The following is a 15,777-nucleotide window of genomic DNA, read 5'->3' as shown; positions in this document are numbered from 1 at the left end:
ACAGTTGCCATTCGGTTTTAATAATGGCAAATTGCAATTTCAGGTTCTTTTAATTCCACTTGATTATTTATTCTATATTTTATTATTATTTTTTCTAAATTTATTTCATATTTCTTCTTTAAAGAATTGATCCCGAGTTTTCTTTGACTCAATATGTATATATAGCAATACACGGGATCTTTTCTCTCTCTCTGAAGTTGCCTGGGAAACAGGAAGGACACCTGGTACAAAACAATGCCGAATTTTCAAATAGTGTGTGTGTGGGTTTATTATTTTGGGGAAGGTCCTGTGTAGATTTCCCCCCTGTGATACCTGGTACTTCTAAACCAGACTGAACAGGAGAGAGAGGAGCCAGGCTGCCCGCTTCTAGTTTCAGTTTTGGGGGCATATATTTGGGCAGATACACGCTTACCTTACGACAGGGCCTCTTGTTCGGTCTTAATTGTACACTCGCTGGAAATACGCTGGTTGAAAAATATGGAAGTACAGGCAGAAGCAAAGCTAAGCATTTTTATATTGCTTTGCTCTCAAACTAGCTTTCATGTTTAATATTTGCTAATGGCTATGGTAGGAGAAGACCGAACATCAAGACTAAATCTCTTCAAGAGCAGATCTTTATGAGCAAGCGCAGATGGATGTAGGCATAGGAAAACATGCAAAACAAAATCTCCTTCAGTATAGAGTTTTTTGCGTTGTGATCTCTGCAGTGTTTTCACGAGCTAAGCTAGGGATAAAATTGCATGTTTATTTTTAAAGAAATAAAAGCTAGTGGAAGCATGTGTTGTATGTGCATTGGCATCCTGTAGACAAAGCTAACGGCGCTAAAGTAACTTACCCTTGGATCCTCTGCGTTTTTTATTCTCTGTATTTTCAGAGATCATGCATCTTTACCTCCCTATCTTTGGGTGCAGTATACTATCAAATGAAAATAGTTTCTAGGCTATTTTTCAGCTCTGTTCAGAAATATTGAGAGAAATACATTCCTTGAAATATTAGCAACAATTATCTCGGTGAATTCCATGGAAAACAGAGAGGGTTCCTGAACGACTGATGAGTGTGTGTGTGTAGAGGTCCTAATGCAAAAAAATTACCTATCCTTCCTCCCCCACTACCCTTTACAGATAGGAGGAGAGCAGCGGGTCTGAGGAAATTCTGAGTCCATCAGGCTCAGCTCAACATCCAGAGGGCTGTTAGAAAAATAACAAAATGACAAAACAATATTAATCCAGGAACTGTTTACAAATAAACCCCCAGCATCACCCATGAACAACCAACGCAGATTTGTCAAGAGTATATGTCAAATAATCTGATTTTATTCTTTGGTAAAACAGCTGGTTTAATGGATGAAGAGGAAAGAAATAGTAGGTGTGCTATTTTGTAGTAAAGGTGTCTTTTTATGCTCTCCCGCATAAGAATATATCATCTGGGGAAAAAGTAACCAATCATTCCTAATAAAGGTCTATCAAAGTAGGAGGAATAAACGCAGGAAGATAGGTGGGGTTTTGCCCCAAGAGTTAATCAGTATTAGTCACAATAACTGGAATCATGGAATAAAAATGGTGCTTATAAAAGCTTTTTAATGACAGCATGTTGAAAGAAGTTACAAGCACATTGAACGACAGGATCAAAATTAAAAATATTGAATAGGTTGGAGAAATCAACAAGAAGAAATTTCATAAAAAATATAAAGTACTGTCTGTAAAACCAGAACATCAAATGCACAAATACAAAATGGGGACTAATTGTCTAGGCAGTAGTGCTGCAGAAAAAAATATTGAGGTACAATAAATAGGAACCCAAGTATGATGTTATACATAACTAAATACATTGAAGAATACCATGAACGGCACAGAGGCAGTTATGTTGTTCTGCTTGGTGTTGATCAGGCATCGAATGTAACTCTCAGCCCAGTGTGATGGCAGGACAGAGACAGAAAAGTAATTCTTCCTGAAGGCAGCAAGACTGAAAGGAAGCTTAGAAAATGTGATTTGTGGAGGAACTGCATTTGTGTTATATCCCTTGCTGAGTCTTCCTTGTAGATGTCTCTGACTGTGTAGTGATTTACTGAAAAAGGTGATTAACAGGCCAATGTATGATGGAAGGTAGGACAAGAAATAATGTCTTTAATTTGAACTCAGGGAGATTTACGTTAAATATTAGCAAAAAAAAAATCCAAGTATAAAAGTAATAAAGCACTGAAGCAGACCTGGCTTGGAATCGCCTTCTCTGGATCAATAACACATTAGATAACATCTGCGAGGCATCCAGCTAGCCTTTAGAGAGCAGGAGGTATTAAATCATCTTTTGAGATAGTTTTAGACTTACATTTATTCAACTTTCACAATTATTGAGTGGTTATTTTCCCTTTTTTCCTAACAGATTCACTTTTTATCTAATTTCAATAACAAAATCAGCAATATTTTTCCTTTTTTTCCTAGGAATGACTAATGCTATTACTGATTTTACAAGAGCAATGCTAAATTGCAACAAGGAGCCAGTACACTTTTTTTGAAGGGGAGTTACCTGATAACATTGCTTAATTCTTTATTACACTACTGTGAATTGTAAACTGGAAAATGCAAATGGGTTGGCAGTATAATTAGTTCTGTGACTTGTAATAGGAAATGAGAAAAGTGCTGAAAGAGGTGGCTCATAAATACAACCCTAAATTTGAAAGAGCTGTAGGCTTTCATCATTCAAATGCAGAACAGCTCTTAAAAAGACAGCGAATAAATAGAGCAGCTCAAATCATTTGTTGATTAAAAAGCGAATATTTGAAGAGGATTTGGCATACTGGAGAGGTGGCAGTCTGTGCAGGCTGTGCAGATCCTCTGCTGCTTGAGCAGAGGCAGTAAAAAAATGTGAATACCAATGCAGCTAAACTAATATGCCTCCTCTCTCACATTTTCCTTTAAACTGTCGTAAACATTTTAAACCTTCACATCTACCTTAAACTGTTGAATACAAAATCAGCAGAATTCTGGTATTTAATTGTTCTGACTTAGTTCCTAAGCCACGTGTGGCCAGATGCTGGAGGAAGGATCGGCATGTGCTGCTCTCGTTCTTGCTCTCTTCCTACGCACTCACTGCTCAGTACCAGAGGGAACGGAGCGGTGGATTGATGGACTCTTGGGCTAATCAATACGGCAGCTTTTGTGCTGGCCAGATCCGGGATGCTTGGCCCTAGCAGAGGTTTTAATGATTTGCTTTTCTGAATTATTTTTTTTTCTGAGAGTTGTTTTCATGTTGACTGCAGTGACTTGCTAGAACTTCTTTGAAGAGCTGAATGCCCACTCAACAATTGTTTAAAAAATTCTGAGCGAATTGTCAGAGACATCGCTATTTCCATAGCTACAAATGGTCTGTCAAAGCGGATTCTGTATTTTTGGAATCGTCACGGTACTGGAAAATCACATCGCAATCATGAGTGAGAACAGGAGTGCAGCACCCAGCCTGCACAAGCCGCTTAGCCCAGCCCCGTGGAACAAAGCGTGGAGCTGGAATTGCAGCTACCCCATCGCACGGTGCTGCCTTCAGTCCCTTCAGCTGCTGAGAGCAGGGCGTTTGCTCAGTCCCGAACTGGAGTGGCCGTATTGCGAGTCCATGCTGGCTTCCCTAGAGGCTGATTTGATTTGTCAGATGGGCTTTGTGATACGACAACGTACACAGTCGATTTTAGGGTTAACCTTGACCAGCTGCCACTGTTAAATGCCCTAAATATTTATTGTCTGTAGTCAGTGTTTAAGACGTACATTAAGGTGGAATAATTTTCCAGTGCTAGTAAGTTTGCATAGCACCCACTGTAGTGGCTTACCCACTTACACGATCCAAAACATTAACATTAGTGTTATGACATGTGATAAATGAATAAATAGGAAGTTTTAATTCTTTTTCATTATTAATATTACTTGGATTTTTATAATGTTATTTTCTGTAAGCATAGCTTACACAATGTGTTTGAAATGAGAATGAAGCAACAATATTTTACTCAAGTTACATATCTCTTCTAACTATATAGAATTTTCTGATGCTACACATTTTTAAAACGTGCAATAAAACCATAATCGGTAAAAGCAAATGATCTAACGAAATCTATTCAAAGGAACAAACTAAAAGCACATGCTTACTTGCACTATGCATTAGGTGGTGCTTTGATTCATGTGCTCTTTGTCTTTGAAAGTATGGTACTGTGAGCTTTAGAAGGAAGGAGAATTAATTCCTTTCTTAATGGGTTGTTCTTAATGTGTTAATATGCAAAATGTTCTATTTTTTATATATTGTTTGGTAGTACTGCTGCTAGTTGTTTAGGAGTTTCAATTGCAAGACTCCATTTAGTTATTGAGAATGCTTCCAAGCTTCAGCTATTTGGTCAAAAACTGTCTATGTAATTTGCTACATCATGTTGAGTATTTTTGGAAGATTAGTGCAAAACTGGCTAGGATACTTCCTAAAATGAAGCTATGGAAAAACTATTTTATTTTCATCACAGTAAAAAGACAGACAATTTTTACAGCATTTTATTTTTAGAAAGTCTAGCACCTTTATACTCTAGAAGAAAAAAAACCCAACAACTTATTTGGCAAGGAGATAATCCAGAGAGCAAACATTAGAAGAGTTTTATGAAAACTCACCCAAACAGGTCCAATTATAAATCTCTGGAAAACTCTTTGCACATTTTTAGAGTAAGTTTCTTAGAGGTCACCATCATTATTTAATTAAAAATTCTACTTATACTGAATATGCTGCCGGTCTATGCTCTACTGGTTAGCTACGTGAACACAACAGGGCTTTGCATTCGGCTGCTGCTTCTGAAGGCCATTAGGGCTATGTCTGCTACGGGAATGCTTTCTGCTTCCCAGGTATTGGTGTGTAGCTGGGTGGCATCCTTATTTCATCTCGGGAGTTAAGTGTGTTAAATAAATGCCTTCCCTTTCCCGTGCTCAGATCCCCTGCCTCCCAGCACGCTGGCCGTGCTGCCCAGGCAAAGCTGGGGCGTTGATAAACAGGGCAGTGGTGTGCACGGTTGGTGGACCGGGGCCCCTGTCAGGTCCTGCAACACATCAACAGGTAGCTGCAGATGAGTCGGCGGCACTTAGTACTCAAAGAGAGCACTTGGAGCTCTTTTCTCAAGCACTCCTGAAAACTCTTGTGTGTTCAGGTGACCGGAGAGCAACCAGCAGGGAGTAACTTCACTGGCTTAACAAGAAAAGCCACCACCAGAGAAACAGAATTGGGGGACAGTGTTACATCTGAAGATGGTATGGACAGGGTAGGCCTGAGACAGACAGACTGAACGGAGGAGAAGCATGGTAGGGAGGGGACAAGAAGTTGACAGCCAGCATGGAGCATTTTGGAACATGAAGCCCCGTGTAGCTCAGTTTCAAAATGCCTCTGCTGGTCAACAAACAGCTGTGAATCCCACTGACAAAATGAAAGATACTCTAGCATAGAAAAAAAGTCACACCCCTTCTTGCAACCCTAAGACTGAGGTTTTTATAAAGGCTTCTCACAAACTAATGCTGCAGCCGTTCTAATATGGAAAGTCAGAAGCACTATTCCTACACAACATAGAAACTACCGAGCTGGAAGGGGAGCAGAGCACTTGCCTCCGTGACTTCCTAAGCTTTGGAAATTATTCTGGCATGAAGCAGACAGAACAGTGTCATGTCCTTGTGCCCAGGCAACTATACAAACGTATTTCACTTGGGATAAAAGCTGATTGACATTTTGAATTTCTATTGCATGGGAAATGCTGACATTTCAGACCTCACAGTTTTGGCAGAAATTCAAATTTCAAAATGAAATGTAATTTGTGGGAACTGGTCACCTGCTGAGTGAAGGCAATATATTTGTTGTTGCCCTTATGACAGGATAAAAAAATCCATGATCAAACCAACCTGCACTGGTCCAGATCTACTGTCTACATGTCAAAGCTCAATACTGCACACACATGCTGGAGCTAGCAGCCAACTACTACCACCACCAAGCATATCTGGCAATAAAGAAGAAAAAGTGTTCAATGAGCATGGGATGAGGCACTAACAAAATGTAGAATGAGATTGTCTGAAGAAATGAATGATGCTGTGCAGGGCAGTAATTCATCAGTTCATTGAACTACTTCAGGAGAAGCTGTTACCTGCCCTTAAGGATGCTTGCAGTATTTTTGTGTTTATAAAACCTTCTGCCCTCTCCAAAATTAAAGCTGAGGAGAAAAAACTGAGGGAGATGGGGATATGAAGAACTCCTCTCCTGGAACGAACTCTTTAATATTTTCCTTGGCGCCAAACTTAAGAATTTGTGACGCATCTAATTAATCTCTCTAGGTTTTAAATATAAATGTTAGCCTCAAAAGAAGAGATAAAGGGTTTCAGGCTTGTTGATGAAATCAATAGGTGGTCCTTGAGAACAGATCTCTCTTTGATGCTTTTAGGAACTAGGCAAACTCTTACCTGGGGAGAGAACAACACGCTCGCAGCTTAACACAGCTGACTTCCCATTTTGTTTCCTCCTGTGCTGGCATGGAGGTCCCAAATAATGGCGCAAACCTTCTGTACTGGGTTTACGTGGCAAGGTGCTGGCAGTGGTTTCAGGGGCTGCAGGGGTGGCCTCTGTGAGAAGACGTCAGGAGCTACCCCCATGCCAGATACAGCTGGTTCCAGCTGGCTCCAAAACAGACCTGCTGCTGCCCAAAGCTGAGCCCATCAGCCAAGCTGGTGGTGCTTCTGTGATAATGTGTTTAAGAAGGTGTCGTGGTTTAGCCCCAGCCGGCAGCTAAGCACCACGCAGCTGCTCACTCACTCCCCCTCGGTGGGATGGGGGAGAGAATCGGAAGAGCAAAAGTAAGAAAACTTGAGGGTTGAGATAAAAACAGTTTAATAGGGAAAGCAAAAGCCGTGCACACAAGCAAAGCAAAGCAAGGAGTTAATTCACTACTTCCCATGGGCAGGCAGGTGTTCAGCCATCTCCAGGAAAGCAGGGCTCCATCACGCGTAACGGTGACTTGGGAAGACAAACGCCATCACTCCAAATGTCCCCCCTTCCTTCTTCTTCCCCAGCTTTATATACCGAGCATGACGTCATGTGGTATGGAATAGCCCTTTGGTCAGTTTGGATCAACTGTCCTGGCTGTGCCCCCTCCCAGCTTCTTCTGCACCTGGCAGAGCATGGGAAGCTGGAAAGTCCTTGACTAGTACAGCAACAACTAAAACATCTCTGTATTATCAACACTGCCTTCAGCACAAATCCAAAACATAGCACCATACCAGCCACTATAAAGAAAATGAACTCTATCTCAACTGAAACCAGGACAGAAGGCAAAAAGCATTGTGCAGCAGCTGTGAGAGAGAGGAGTGAGAAAAAATGTGAGAGGAACAGCCCTGCAGACACCAAGGTCGGTGAAGAAGGAGGGGAGGAGGTGCTCCAGCTGCCGGAGCAGAGATTCCCCTGCATCCTGTGGAAAAGACCATGGCGACGCAGATTGTCCCCCTGCAGCCCATGGAGGAGCATGCTGGAGCAGATATCCACCTGCAGCCCATGGAGGAGCATGCTGGAGCAGATATCCACCTGCAGCCCATGGAGGAGCATGCTGGAGCAGATATCCACCTGCAGCCCATGGAGGAGCATGCTGGAGCAGATATCCACCTGCAGCCCATGGAGGGCTCCATGCCTGAGCAGGTGGGCGTGCCCTGATGGAAGCTGCAGCCCATGGAGAGCCCATGCAGGAGCAGGCTCCTGGCAGAAGCTGTGGCCTGTGGAGAGGAGCCCACGCTGGAGCAGTCTGTTCCTGAAGGACTGCACCCATGGGAAAAGGACCCATGGTGGAGCAGTTCCTGAAGAACTGCAGCCTGTGGGAAGGACCCACGTTGGAGAAGTTCGTGAAGGACTGCAGCCCACAGGAGGACCCCACGCTGGAGCAGGGGAAAGCAGTGAGGAGGAAGGAGCGGCAGAGAGGAGCTGGTATGGACTGACCGCAGCCCCCGTTCCTCATCCCCCTGTGCTGCTCGGCAGGGAGGAGGTAGAAGAGTCGGGAGCGAAGGAGTGAAGTTGTGCCTGGGAAGGAGAGAGGGTTGGAGGGAAGGTGGGTTTAGTTTTGTCCTTGTTTCTCAGCATCCTACTCTATTTTTAACTGGCAATAGATTAAATTAATTTTCCCCAAGCTGAGTCTGTTTTGTCCGTGACAGTAGTTGGTGAGTGATCGCCCTGTCTTTATCCTGACCCACGAGCTTTTCTGTGTTATTTTCCCTCCCTGCCCTGAGGAGGGGGAGCGATGGAGCGGCTGGGTGGGGGTCTGGCAGCCAGCGAGGGTCAGCCTGGCACACCTACCACCCACAGATTACGGCAGGCAGGGCTCCCTGCATACAGCTGAAAGCGGCACGTTTCTCCAAACCACTAGCTGTACTCTGTAAGTGTTACAGAATAAGCGTCAGCATGGTTTTGTTCAGTAATACTCGGCAATTAGAGACCCAAAAAAGGCAGGAGGGTGGAAGGTATTATTTGAAGGCCTTTGAATACCAACTTTCTTAGAGCATGAGAGGAAGACACGTGTGCTGTTTACCATTTGTTCCAATTCAGTCATTTTTCTCATGATTCGATAAATACAAAACAGGAACAGCAGGAACAGCTAAAGAGCAGAACGATGAAGCAAAGACCTAGCACAGATGATATGACTAGGCATTCTCCATCCTCTGCCTTTTTTTCCTTGTTCTGAAAGTGATGCCTTTGTTCCAGTAAGATAAGGAAATGCCAATATATCTAACCGCTCAAAGGCAAGGGACACTCTATTTAGGACATATTACTAATTTTTTACATCTGTTGTAAAGCATTATTCTGTATTAACGTCTTTTGGACCAAGTATAGCTGTAACTCTGAATTTAGAAATGCAATACATAATTGTGTGTGTGAGTGGAAAAGACTTGGTTTCCCAAGCAGATCAAATGAGCATTATAGAATATGCTTTACTTTTCCAAAAACATTAGCAAAACAATGTGCAAGTCAAATTAGTGGGAATTGCAAGTGATCAACATTTTAAAATAAATACCTTAAAGGAAATAAATTGCATGGCTTTATTCACTTTTTTTAAAAAAAAACAGAAATTGGCTGGGTTCAGTTTAGAATGGTTCCAGATCTATTTGTTCAAAATTTATTGAATGACTTCCTACTACAAATCAAAATTCACCACAGATGGTTCACGAACAATGTGTGATCCCTATATTGAAATTCTCAATTGCTGTTTTATTTACTTAGTTACATGGGTAACTTTTGAAGTCAGAGAACCAGAAATAAATAAAGTTTTAGTAAGGCTCCTCATATGACTGTGAAGGCTCATAATTTTGAATGACTTCTGAGACAACTGCTTTATTTTTCAAGATTTCTGAAAATGGCAATGTGTGGTAAAGAAAATGACCTTCACTGAACTTATTGGGAAAACATCGGAGTGTACCAAGGCTGCCTAGTCACGTTTCTAACTCTTCATTTGCTGCTGTTAAATGATATGAAATAATACCATGAAATACATGGAATATGGTGTTGTTTAAAATGTTTTTCAAGCAGTCATCATAATGCTGCTGTAAGATTATAAATTATGAGAGATTGTGTCCAAAAACTCCTACAACATGCATGTTTGAAGATGACAGGTTTTATGATGTATAAACATTTAAGCAAAAATAAGAACTGTTTTTAAAAGTATTTGTTTAAAAACATCTAATCTATGAATTTTGTTATTGTGTACTATGCATAAAACCCTCTTAATCTCAGTCTTTTCTAATTTAGAAATGCTGCAGTATCAGGTGCTAAAAGCAGGCACACTGCTATCCTTTTCTTGAATGCAAGACCTTAATTGCGTGAAAGTTAAATAAAACATGGTTCTTTACCACCACGAGAGCACTTCTCTTTTAAGCTGTTGGGTCCTGCACTTGGGTCACAGCAACCCCATGCAACGCTACAGGCTTGGGGAAGAGTGGCTGGAAAGCTGCCTGGCAGAGAAGGACCTGGGGGTGTTGGTTGACAGCCGCCTGAATATGAGCCAGCAGTGTGCCCAGGTGGCCAAGAAAGCCAACGGCATCCTGGCTTGTATCAAAAATAGCGTGGCCAGCAGGACTAGGGAAGTGATCGTGCCCCTGTACTGGGCACTGGTGAGGCCGCACCTCGAATACTGTGTTCAGTTTTGGGCCCCCCACTACAAGAGAGACATGGAGGTGCTGGAGTGTGCCCAGAGAAGGGCAACGAAGCTGGTGAAGGGTCTGGAGCAGAAGTCTTCTGAGGAGCGGCTGAGGGAACTGGGGTTGTTTAGCCTGGAGAAAAGGAGGCTGAGGGGAGACCTTATCGCTCTCTACAACTACCTGAAAGGAGGCTGTAGAGAAGTGGGGGTCGGTCTCTTTTCCCAAGTAACAAGCAATAGGTTGAGAGGAAATGGCCTCAAGTTGCACCAGGGGAGGTTTAGCTTGGATATTAGGAAAAATTTCTTTACTGAAAGGGTTGTCAAGCATTGGAACAGGCTGCCCAGGGAAGTGGTGGAGTCACCATCCCTGGAGGAATTTAAAAAATGTGTAGACGTGGCACTTCAGGACATGGTTTAGTAGGCATGGAGGTGTTGGGTTGACGGTTGGACTAGATGATCCTAGAGGTCTTTTCCAACCTTTATGATTCTATGATTCTATGATTCTATTATTTGCTTTACTGAGGTGAAAATAACCATTCTAGGACTGGGATGCATTCCTCACATTGTTCTTAATACAGCTGATATAAAATGCCATACCACTAGATGTTGAATTAAAAACTGGCAAGAATGTTACATGGATGCATTTACATTTTGGTGATCTTATTTTTTTTGTGTTGTTTGGAAAAAAAACCCGAACACACATGACTTTTAAGGTGGAGCAAACACCACAAGACAGCTGAGCTGATGTGAAGGCTCAGTGCCAGCATGCGGAGTGGTCCAGCCCCTCTCCCCTCCATTTCCTTCCTCAGCAGCACAACCCTGCCTCCCTGGCAGAGGCTCCGGTCCTCCACTCGCTCCTCAGCCTGGGGATGTGGCTCACTAAATCAGCAGCAACAAAAACTGAGTAACTTTCTGCTAGTTTTCTGCACTGGCTTGCTAAGAGGTCAGACAGGCAGCAGAGCAAGGGAGAGGGCAGGACACCACTGAGGAATAGAGAAAAAAAGTAGTAAACAGCAGGTTTCATCTTTCAGTGCCTGCAGGTTATTAGACAAACAGCCTTTTAACCAAACATGAGCTCATTTTCCCCAGGTATTGAAATATTTTTTTTAATAATAATCTTTTTTATATAGTAATTGTCTATCTATACCTGTACTAGGCGCTACTGTTAGGTGGCAAGAAATATTAATGATTCTTGCCTGTCACAGTCCTGCTTTAATGCAATGAGCACTTATTCCAGCTAAAAGGGAAGAGACATTGAACATCCCTTTTAGTCATTCTGGCTGAAACAATAAAAACCATTGTCCAAAGTACCATCCAACATACCACAGAAAAGCATGAAAAGAAACTAATTTTTTGGACTAACAGGCTTCTCTGAACTGGAAATATGGGGACTAGCACTTGTCTTCATGTGCTAAGGGAGGGACAGCCAGGAAAGAGATGTGATTGTGCCCTAAGGACTCCAAGAAGCAGAGCTTACTTTGGAAAACATGCTTTCTACAAAGAGAAAACTGGATGCCTGCATAGAAATTGCCTATAGAAAGTATTACCTTTCTATAGTGTTTAAGGCAACACAGTTGGGCTGCGTGTGTAAGTCACCTAAACCATGTTGAAGAAACACTTCATTCAAGATGACAGCTTTTCTCTTAGCAAAAATAACTTCATAAGGCTACAACTGTGACAAGTGCATTGAGCAAAACATAATGCAAATGAAAGAAAGACAAATTAGTGACTCTTGCCATGTCACTGAGTCTTCCAAAGGGTGAAGAATTCTTTTATAAAATGAATGGAAGTATTTTTTACTGCGAAGACGTAAGTTTGCCGCCTTAGTTATTTTTCCAAACCCTGTTTCAAATGCAGAATGCAGCTTCTCGCTTCCTAAGTAGCGTTTCTTGTCAAGGACAAGTTGAACCAATTTGTTTGAGCTAAAATGTCCTTTCAGTTTCTGGCCAGAATGGAAAGCATTGGCATATAAAGCATGCTTTAAATGTTTGGTGTTGGTCTTAATAAATATCTTTGCTTGCAGCAGAATATTTCCATAGATGAAAGACAAATCTGAGGATCAGTTGGTACACTATGTTAATCCAGTGCACGAGCCCTGTAGTTTTATAGACTCATTTTCTGGTTGGCATGTATTTGTACAGTAAATCAAGATGATGCGAAGACATGGGTGAAACATCTTGACCCTAAAGTCGTTCAGTGACAGCAAACATAGGAGAAAGAAGAGTTTTGCCTGAAAATCCAGAAATTTTTGCAAGCCACATATTATTGACAGGCTCTAAGGGTCCTGTGTATGCATTTTCAGCCAAAGTAACTATAGATATCTTGTAGAGTTTTAGGGAGGTTTTGTTAGAAGAAGAAATGGCATAACTCTTCACAGCTCCAGCAAAAATGTTGAGGTTAAGTGTTAGAAAAAATAATTAATGAGCTAGGAGAAGACTGTTTCTGCTCATTCTCTATCATGTGGAATTTTAGGGGTGTTTTTGGTTTTTTCCTCTGCATCTTCTAAAAAGTCCTGAATCTTGTCAGTTGACAATTAGTTAGATGATCATGAACATTTAGGTGACTTGAGCTATCTTCTTGATGAACCTCACAAACTTTACATATAGGAAATCAACTGGTTTCATGAAATGTTTCTGTATTTTGTAGAGGCCATTACAATTCTTTGCAATAAAACATTTGTGAAAAATACGGATATTTTACTGATGGATTTGCTAATTGATAGAACTGTAGCTAGCTATTTTGCAGTAAAACGGTAATTCTAAAAAGTACCTCGGTACATTTAGGATGAAATGATATGTTGTGCTCCCAGTTTACGCTTTGCAGGTGCATCATACATGTTCACGTTCTTTTAATGGTTCCTCCAGTGTTGCCTCGAGGAACACTTCTCGATGTCCTACTGTGGAACACAGGGCACCTGGGTGTTAAGTGAACATTTCTTTCTGCAGCATTTCATTCTACAGCTCTTACTCACTTTGCATAGTTCTTGCTTGTGCAAAGAATGCCATAGCTGATCCCAAAATAATTGTCTAAGTAAATAGTATACACAGTAACGGGGGTGTAAGAGCTTGCATGAGTTCATTCTAGGCAGTAATTCAAATACTGGCTTAACATAGCACAGTGAGATGCCAATAAGTGCATTCTCTTATTCTTTTTCTTTTAAATGGACTAAAGAAAAGAAGGAGCAAGTAAATAGATTCCTCGTTTTATGATGTGAGAAAGAGAAGTACAAATGTGTTGCTTCATTTTATATATCTCTAAGTCTGCTTTTAACTTCTCCTTTAAGGAGAACAGGAGACACTGTAATTACCCTGAAAACCCTTTTGTAAAGCCTTGCTTCTCCAAATCTTTTCACAGAAATGGCCTTGTCTCAGAACAGCTAATGACATCGGTTCCCCCTTTTTCATTTCTAAGCCTGTGACATATAATTTTCCTGCTCCTGTAGTAACTAACATTAAGAAAAAAGTTAAATAATTGCCTTTTCAAAACAAGAGAAGGCTTCATTCTTCTTGTATAACATTTTCTGCATCCTCGTCCTGCTTTTGACAACACTTGTTCAGTATGGAGAGGAAGAGAAGGCTAAGATGACAGTGAATAACTGGAATGAAGCTTGAAGATACTACTTTTCTCACAGAGGTAAGTTTCTTGGCTTTGTAATAAGAAAACCTCTTCATGTCACATAAGTAAAAATGGTGGGGCAAGTAAGCTCAGGGACAAGAACCTCTGACTTGCAGCCCAATACTATTGTTATAAACACAAAATCCAAGTCCTAAGAAAAGCAGGTGGGCCCGGATCCCATGGCTACTTGGTTGCACTGATCTCATGAACATTTATGATGCACACTGAAAAAACCATAGTTGACAGGTTTATGTCGAATTCCAACAAACCCCGTATGTCACACACTCATCAAGCAGGAATTGGGAAGGAACAGTCTCAAATGAAATTAAATATGTTTTAATAAAATTAAAACAGCAGGCATAATAACATTGAATAAATCTGTCTTCTTTCGAGAAGGAATGCTGAATGAGCTGATGAATGGTTTAAAGAAACGTAGTGGTGCCATTGCTTCTGCAGCAGTTACTGTATTTCTTCTTGAAATGTTATTTTGCCTTATTATTCATTAGTGCATCAAAACAGGCATTTTTTCAAAACATAAATTTGACTTTTTTCCCCTTTTAACTGGCAGTGGAGAGAAGCACATCAGTATCACAAGCCACATTAAAATTTGAACAGGGAGCCTTTTTACAGACATGCCAAAAAGTTCTTCATTTAAAATGCAGAATGTACAAGATCTCAAACCGCTGAAAAAAAATACACATAAATAGGACACTTCTATTGAAGTAGCTTCCATAACTTTCTGACCGCTGGAAGGCATTGCTGAAGTCTCTGGTTTTTTTACGACAGCCTCCACCAAGAGATGGCTCAAAACCTTGAGCAATGAGGGTTAGTAAAAGGCACACTCGTCTCTCTTCATTATGGCTGCAATTTTACTTTTGGAAAATACCCCAGGGGGTGCTCAACTGGACGATGAGAACTTGCATATCTCAGCTTCCTTGACAAAGCTTTCTTTTAACATTTTGTTCTCAAGTTCTGCTCCTAGCACCTGTGTTATTTAGGAGTGAAATGTAGATAGTTATCCCACAGCAGCTCTCGCTGTTAACGGCTATGGGTATTTATTAAAAGATCTATTTTCTATTTCATGCCACACGATTTCTTACTCAAAACCTTTTGGTTTAGAAAATTGCATCAATAGCCTAGTTTTCTGATATTTACTGGTAGATTAGATTAAGGTGAGAAGAAATAAAAGCTTGCAGAGTACTCTGTAATGCTACCTGAAACGAAAGCAAACTGGGTTTTGTTCATTAACATTATTGAACTGAACTCTGTGTAATTTGTTGAGTTCTTCACGTTTGGAAGACGTTGTGGCTGTGTGAACCGGAATATCAATGAATGTTTAAGTTCCTTGATTTCTGGTGTGTGGAGTTAGCAGTTCTGTATCCAGAGAAGAAAACCGACTGGAAAACTGCTGTCCCAGAGGACAAGAGAGTTGCCATAGCACTCTGGAAAAGGGCCATGAGTACTATGAGTCATTCCTAATAAAGCTGCAGCCTGGGACCATAGTGGGGTCATTCTTTACAGTGATGCAAGGCTTACTGATGGAGGCTGAAGTCGCCAAAGAAATAACAGCAAGAATACCTTTGTTCTAAACAGGCTGCAGATTTCTGTAATCCTGATTTATCAAGCCCTTGGTTCATGCAGTCTGTTCTAGATCACAAAGGGTGCTTAATAAATACGGATTGGAGTGGGGCAGTGCTACCAAAATCATATGGGGCCTCCAGTCTCTAAGACCGGCTCCTTTCTATCCCAACAGAAACACAAAAGGTCTGCGATGTTTCTCAGAAATTCTCCTTGTACTTGGGTATCCTGGTTGGTAACGCTGTATCTGAGCTCTCGAGCTGCTGTGCAAACCGGTGTTAACCCTTCCTTTCACCAGCTCCCCAAACAACGTTATGAGATGAAACTGTAAAAAACCACATAAAGCTGAAGCTGTGGTTTTAATACTTAAAATTAAATCACACTTTACAGAATATAATCACCTGTGTATCTTTCTGGATAATGATGCA

This window comes from Mycteria americana, chromosome 1 (assembly GCF_035582795.1).
Source record: "Mycteria americana isolate JAX WOST 10 ecotype Jacksonville Zoo and Gardens chromosome 1, USCA_MyAme_1.0, whole genome shotgun sequence".
NCBI lineage: Eukaryota > Metazoa > Chordata > Aves > Ciconiiformes > Ciconiidae > Mycteria > Mycteria americana.
This window is presented reverse-complemented; position numbering follows the sequence as displayed.